We start from the raw sequence: 8420 nt of genomic DNA, 5'->3' as shown, positions 1-8420 counted from the left end.
CAGGCGCTGTAGGGGGGGGGTCATACAGGCACGTGGAGGCCACACACACTACTGAGCCTCATTTTGACTTGTTTTAAGGACATTACATCAAAGTTGGATCAGCCTGTAGTGTGGTTTTCCACTTTAATTTTGAGTGTGACTCCAAATCCATATCATTATCATTATCCATATAATTTCCATTGATAATTTGCGTGATTTTGTTGTCAGCACATTCAACTATGTAAAGAAAAAAGTATTTCATAAGAATATTTCATTCATTCAGATCTAGGATGTGTTATTTAAATGTTCCCTTTATTTTTTTGAGCAGTGTATATATATTTTTTAAATTCTTCCTGTTTTCAAACGGTACATTTATATTTTCCAACATTTCGGTGTTTTTTTTCCTCGCCACAAAATTAAACCATTAAACCGTTCAGCGAAATAACAACAATGTCAAATATAGGTAGTCTAGTCAAATATTTAACTAGGCAATTCAGTTAAGAACAAATTCTTATTTACAGTAACGGCCTACCCCGGCCAAACCCGGACGACGCTGGGACAATTGTGCGCCGCCCTATGGGACTCCCAATGACGGCCAGATGCGATGCAGCCTGGATTCGAACCAGGGACTGCAGTGACGCCTCTTACACTGAGGTGCAGTGCCTTAGACCGCTGCACCACTTGGGAGCCAAATAAATAACATCCAATCACAATCGTCAATCTCTCGCGGGAAACCTTCACTCTTGCGCAGACATTTAGAAACAAAACATGACAATTTGAAAAATAAGCCACAGGAGTTTGAGCGATAATAATGAGAACATTTGAGTAGTAAGACATGTATAAAAACAACAAATACCATTAATAAGAAGGGGCTAGAAGCGTCTTATATGGTGAGCTAGGACAGGCAAGCCCCATACTTGTTGTGGAGGACTTCGTTCTTCCTGCTGCCGCGGATATGGCTGGGACAATGCTAGGGAAAAGGACCCCAAAAACTATACAGACAATGTCCTTCATCAAACAACACTGTTTCACAATGCATCAGTGACATGTTTTGAAACAATTACTGCTTCGCATACAAGCCAGTGAATTATATGTGTTACAGCTGGATGAGTCAGACGTGGCGGACCTGGTACAGCTCCTGGTATATGTCCATTACATTTATGGGGGGGTGGGTCAATTAAGGAAGACATCATCTTCTGCAAACCAGGACAACATGAGAGGATGGACTTTGGTGGCCAAGATGTGTTGGTATCTGTACTGATGGTGCAAAAGCCATGACAGGGAGACATAGTGGAGTGGTAACTCGCATGCTCCTGACGCCGCTTGGGTACACTGCAGCATCCACCGACAGGCTCTTGCTGCCAAGGGAATGCCTGACAGCTTGAAAGACTTGTTGGACACTACAGTGAAAATGGTTAACTTTGTTAAAGCAAGACCATTGAACTTGTGCATTTTCTGCATTATGCAATGATATGGGCAGCGACCATGTAACGCTTTTACAACATACAGAAGTGAGCTGGTTATCAAGGAGCAAAGTATTGACACGTTGTTTTGAATTGAGAGACAATCTTAAAGTTCTCTTTATTTGTCTGACCTCTTGCACGATAATGAGTTTCTCACATGACTGGCCTTTCTGGGTGCTGTTTTATCCTCGCCTGAATGATCTGAATCTAGGATTACAGGGACTCGCAACTATATTCAATGTGTGGGACCAAATTGAGGCAATGTTTAAGAAGTTGGAGCTCTTTTCTGTCTGCATTAACAAGGACAACACACAGGTCTTTCCATCATGGTATGATTTTTTTGTGTGCAAATGAACTCAAACTGACAGACAATGTCAAACGTGATATAGTGCACCAGAGTGAGCTGGGCGCGCAACTGCGCAGGTACTTTCCCGAAACGGACAACTGGTTTCGTTATCCCTTTCATGCCCTGCCTCCAGTCCACTTCCCGATATCTGAACAAGAGAGCTTCATCGAAATTGCAACAAACGGTTCTGTGAAAATTTAATTGAATCAGAAGTCACTGCCAGATTTCTGGATTGGGCTGCGCTCAGTTTCTTGCCTTGGCAAATCTCGCTATTAAGACACTGATGACCTTTGCAACCACGTACCTATGTGAGAGTGGATTCTCAGCCCTTAATAGCATGAAAACTAAATACAGGCACAGACTGTGTGTGGAAAATGATTTACGACATACTCCAATACAACACAGCATTGCAGAGGTATGTTCATCCTTTCAAGCACACCCTTCTCAATCCGCGGCAGCGTAGCCTAGTGGTTAGAGCGTTGGACTAGTAACCGGAAGGCCCTCTCCTATTCTCGCTATACACCAAGTCACTTGGCTCTGTCATAACCTCACATGGTCTCTCCTATCATTGCTATGCAGACGACACACAATTAATCTTCTCCTTTCCCCCTTCTGATGACCAGGTGGCGAATCACATCTCTGCATGTCTGGCAGACATATCAGTGTGGATGACGGATCACCACCTCAAGCTGAACTTCGGCAAGACGGAGCTGCTCTTCCTCCCGGGGAAGGACTGCCCGTTCCATGATCTCGCCATCACGGTTGACAACTCCATTGTGTCCTCCTCCCAGAGCGCTAAGAACCTTGGCGTGATCCTGGACAACACCCTGTCGTTCTCAACTAACATCAAGGCGGTGGCCCGTTCCTGTAGGTTCATGCTCTACAACATCCGCAGAGTACGACCCTGCCTCACATAGGAAGCGGCGCAGGTCCTAATCCAGGCACTTGTCATCTCCCGTCTGGATTACTGCAACTCGCTGTTGGCTGGGCTCCCTGCCTGTGCCATTAAACCCCTACAACTCATCCAGAACGCCGCAGCCCGTCTAGTGTTCAACCTTCCCAACTTCTCTCACGTCACCCCGCTCCTCCGCTCTCTCCACTGGCTTCCAGTTGAAGCTCGCATCCGCTACAAGACCATGGTGCTTGCCTACGGAGCTGTGAGGGGAACGGCACCTCAGTACCTCCAGGCTCTGATCAGGCCCTACACCCAAATAAGGGCACTGCGTTCATCCACCTCTGGCCTGCTCGCCTCCCTACCACTGAGGAAGTACAGTTCCCACTCAGCTCAGTCAAAACTGTTCGCTGCTCTGGCCCCCCAATGGTGGAACAAACTCCGTCACGACGCCAGGACAGCGGAGTCAATCACCACCTTCCGGAGACACCTGAAACCCCACCTCTTTAAGGAATACCTAGGATAGGATAAAGTAATCCTTCTCACCCCCCTCCCCCCTTAAAATATTTAGATGCACTATTGTAAAGTGGTTGTTCCACTGGATGTCATAAGGTGAATGCACCAATTTGTAAGTCGCTCTGGATAAGAGCGTCTGCTAAATGACTTAAATGTAAATGTAAATGAGTTCAAACCCCCGAGCTGACAAGGTACAAATCTGTCGTTCTGCCCCTGAACAGGCAGTTAACCCACTGTTCCCAGGCCGTCATTGAAAATAAGAATATGTTCTTAACTGACTTGCCTGGTTTAGTAAAGGTCAAATTAAATAAAAAATTCACAATTTTTTTATGAACAAATAAGGTTTTACATGTAAGATGGCTAAATAAGAGAGCAAAATTATTGATTATTATATTATCATTTGTGCCCTGGTCCTATAAGAGGTTGTGACAAAAACACAGTCATTCTTATGTTTAATAAGTGTCTTGTATAGTGTGTGTGTGGCAGGCTTACAATGATGGCAAAAAAACAACATTTGAGAGTACACACAGCTGGAGGTTAAATGTTTGAAGAGGTATGGGACTATAACAAGTTTGGGAACCACTGGTTTGAATTAAAGAGGGCAGTCCATAAGCACAGACAAATGATACCAAGGATCTGGAAAGATTCTGCATGCATGAATGGTCTAAGATCCCTCCCCAAGTGTTCTCCAATCTCATTAAACATTTTAGAAAAAGGCTCAGTGTCGTTATCCTCGCAAATTGTAATCACCCTGTGGGGAGTAAGGTAACATGGAGCAGAGAAATAGATGGGAAAAAGGTAGACATTCCTACTGTTCAAGATGAAGTCTATGTCAAACACATTACTGATCCATGCAAACATGGTTCAACAACAGACAAAGGCATTGGTTATAGTTAGAGTGAAAACCCCAGACTACTACTACGATAGGCAACTAATAGCAGATCTAAGAGTGACATAAAAATCTGCAGAAGAGGTCCCAACCTACCCCACCACAAAGAGTGGAACCAATATGAATGTACAAAGCAGAACAAGAAAGTAGAAGGCCAACAACCTCCCATGGCCCATTGGAAAGTGTGTGTTGCTTTGTCCAGTGGTTCCCAAACTTGTTATAGTCCCGTACCCCTTCAAAACATTCAACCTCCAGCTGCGTACCCCCTCTAGCACCGGGGTCAGCGCACTCTGAAATGTTTTTTTTTTTACCATCATTGTAAGCCTGCCACACACTATACGATACATTTAAACATAAGCATGACTGTGAGTTAGTCACTTCCCACGAGTCAGATTGTGACAGAGCTCTTATAGGACCAGGGCACAAATAATAATCAATAATTTCTCTTTATTTAACCATCTTACATATAAAACCTTATTTGTTCATCAAAAATTGTGAATAACTCACCATAGGTTAATGAGAAAGGTGTGCTTGAAAGGATGCACATAACTCTGCAATCTTGGGTTGTATTGGAGAGTCTGTCTTAACTAATTTTCCACACAGTCTGTGCCTGTATTTAGTTTATGCTAGTGAGTGCCGAGAATCCACTCTCACATAAACTACAATTCAAAAGTTTAGGCTCACTTAGAAATGTCCTTGTTTTTGAAAGAAAAACACATTTTTTTGTCCATTAAAATAACATCAAATTGATCAGAAATACAGTGTAGACATTGTTGTTAATTGTTAATGTTGTAAATGACTATTGTAGCTGGAATCGGCAGATGTTTTATGGAATAGCTACATAGGCGTAGAGGCGCATTACCAGCAACCATCGCACCTATGTTCCAATGGCACCTTGTGTTAGCCAAGTTTATCAGTTTAAAAGGCTAGTTGATCATTAGAAAACCCTTTTGCAATTAAGTTAGCACAGCTGAAAACTGTTGTCCTGATAAAGAAGCAGTAAAACTGTCCTTCCTTACTGGTTGAGTATCTGGAGTATCAGCATTTATGGGTTCAAATACAGGCTCAAAAAATGGCCTGAAACAAAGAGCTTTCTTCTAAAACTCAGTCTATTCTTGTTCTGAGAAGTGAAGGCTATTCCATGCAAGAAATTGCCAAGAAACTGAAGATCTCGTACAACGCTGTGTACTACTCCCTTCACAGAACAGCGCAAACTGTCTCTAACCAGAATAGAAAGATTAGTGGGAGGCCCCGGTTGCACAACTGAGCAAGAGGACAAGTACATCAGAGTGTCTAGTTTGAGAAACAGACGCCTCACAAGTCCTCAACTGGCTGCTTCATTAAATAGTACAGGCAAAATACCAGTCTCAACATCAACAGTGAAGAGTTGACTCCGGGATGCTGGCCTGCTTTAATCAATGATTTTGGAGTGCTTGTGAACGATAATGATTATCTTCATATTGAGATATTGGTCAAAAAGGAGAGCTGCAGCCATTGGTGAAACTGCTATTGAGGACATCGAGATGTGGCCCTGAATTTCTTGACCATGTGAACTTAGGGCTTTACAGCGAGGTCATGACCACCTTGGTAATTGTATTGTCTTGGTCAATTTGAAGATTGTTAGTTGTTGTATAAATGAATAATCCCTTGTTTATGTTCGAATATGAAAACAATAAGAAAAGATTACACACGAGCTAGCCCCTCGATATTGTGCTATGAATTGCAACAATGTGGCATTTCTTCAACTTGATATGTGCTGCGTCCAATTAATTTTTCTTGTACTAATACTACAGTGCATTCGGAAAGTATTCAGACCCCTTGACTTTTTACACTTTTAAATTACAGCTTTATTCTAAAATGGATTAAATAGTTTTTACCCCTCAATCGACACCCCATAACAGCAAAGCAAAAACAGGTTTGTAAACGGAATACCTGCTTCAGATCACTCAGGACCTCAGACTGGGGCGAAGGTTCACCTTCCAACAGGACAAGACTCTAAGCACACAGCCAAGACAACGCAGGAGGGGCTTCGGGACAAGTCTCTGAATGTCCTTGAGTGGCCCAGCCAGAGCCTGAACTTGAACCAGATCGAACATCTCTTGATAGACCTGAAAATAGCTGTGCATCAACACTCCCCTTTCAACTTGACAGAGCTTGAGAGGATCTACAGAGAAGAATGGGAGAAACTTCCCAAATAGAGGCATGCCAAGTTTGAAGCGTCCATACCCAAGAAGACTCAAGACGGTAATCGCTGCCAAAGGTGCTTTAACAAAGTACTGAATACTTATGTAAAATGTGATATTTCAGTTTTGTATTTTGAATACATTTGCTAAAATTTCTAAAAACCTAGTTTTTCTTTGTCATTATGGGGTATTTTGTTTAGATTGATGTGGGGGAAAAACGATTTAATCAATTTTAGAATACAGCTGTAACATAATGTAGAAAAAAAGTCAAGGGTTCCGAATACTTTCCGAATGCACTGTAATTCTAAGTATTAAAGATCACACCCATTTGAACATGAGTTATGCAATAATTGTTTCACCTCCCACACATGCGGTGACCTCATCTGGTCTAAATGATATCTCTAGAGACAAAACCTCTCATCATCACTCAATGCCTAGGTTTACTTCCACTGTATTCACATCCTTGTCTGTACATTATGCCTTGAATCTATTCTTCGGCGCCCAGAAACCTGTTCCTTTTACTCTCTGTTCTGAACGCATTAGACAACCAGTTCTTATAACCTTTAGCTGTACCCTTATCCTACTACTGGGGCGGCAGGGTAGCCTAGTGCTTAGAGCATTGGACTAGTAACCGAAAGGTTGCAAATCCCAGAGCTGACAAGGTACAAAATCTGTCGTTCTGCCCCTGAACAGGCAGTTAACCCACTGTTCCTAGGCAGTCATTGAAAATAAGAATGTGTTCTTAACTGACTTGCCTAGTAAAAATAAAGGTTAAAAAAAAACTCCTCCCTAACATCTTCCGACAAGATAGAACTGCCAAAGGGAGCGGAGTTGCAATCTACTGAAGAGACAGCCTGCAGGTGACCTAAACTGGGACATGCTTAACACCCCGACCATCCTACAATCTAAGCTAGATGCCCTCAATCTCACACAAATTATCAATGAATCTACCAGGTACAACCCCAAATCTGTAAACACAGGCACCCTCATAGATATCATCCTGACCAACCTGCCCTCTAAATACACCTCTGCTGTCTTCAACCAGGATCTCAGCGATCACTGCCTCATTGCCTACGTCCGTAATGGGTCTGCGGTCAAAGACCACCCCTCATCACTGTCAAACGCTCCCTAAAACACTTCAGCGAGCAGGCCCAGGTATTCTTGAAGGATATTGACCTCATTCAGTCAGTCGAAGATGCCTGGTTATTCTTTAAAAAGTCCTTTCCTCACCATCTTAAATAAGCATGCCCCGTTCAAGAAATGTAGAACCAGGAACAGATATAGCCCTTGGTTCACACCAGACCTGACTGCCAGTGACCAGCACAAAAACATCCTGTGGCGTACTGCATTAGCATCGAATAGCGTCCGCGATATGCAACTTTTCAGGGAAGTTCAGAACCAATATACACGGGCAGTTAGGAAAGCAAAGGCTAGCTTTTTCAAACAGAAATTTGCATCCTGTAGCACAAACTCAAAAAAGTTCACCCAAATCCAGATAGCTGATGTTCTGAAAGAGTTGCAAAATCTGGACCCCTACAAATCAGCTGGGCTAGACAATTTGGACCTTCGCTTTCTAAAATTATCCGCCTCAATTGTTGCAACCCCTATTACTAGCCTGTTCAACCTCTTCTGTATCGTCTGAGATCCCCAAAGATTGGAAAGCTGCTGCGGTCACCCCCCTATTCAAAAGGGGAAACACTCTAGACCCAAACTGTCACAGACCTATATCGATCTATCCTACTCTGCCTTTCTAAGGTCTTCGAATGCCAAGTTAACAAACAGATCACCGACCATTTCGATTCCCACCATACCTTTTCCGCGATGCATTCTGGTTTCCGAGCTGGTCATGGATGCACCTCAGCCACGCTCAAGGTCCTAAAATGATATCATAACCACCATTGATAAAAAAGACAGTATTGTGCAGCTGTCTTCAACGACCTGGCCAAGGCTTTCGACTCTGCCAATCACCACATTCTTATCGGCAGCCTTAATAGCAGTGGTTTCTCAAATGACTGCCTCGCCTGGTTCACCAACTACTTCTCAGAGTTCAGTGTGTCAAATTGGAGGGCCTGTTGTCCGGGCCTCTAGCAGTCTATGGGGGTGCCAGAGGGTTCAATTCTCGGGCCGACTCTTGTCGCTCTTGCTGCTGGTG

The sequence above is a fragment of the Oncorhynchus gorbuscha genome, linkage group LG26, assembly GCF_021184085.1.
Source record: "Oncorhynchus gorbuscha isolate QuinsamMale2020 ecotype Even-year linkage group LG26, OgorEven_v1.0, whole genome shotgun sequence".
NCBI lineage: Eukaryota > Metazoa > Chordata > Actinopteri > Salmoniformes > Salmonidae > Oncorhynchus > Oncorhynchus gorbuscha.
The sequence above is the reverse complement of the archived record's forward strand: the minus strand, read 5'-3'. Positions refer to the sequence as shown.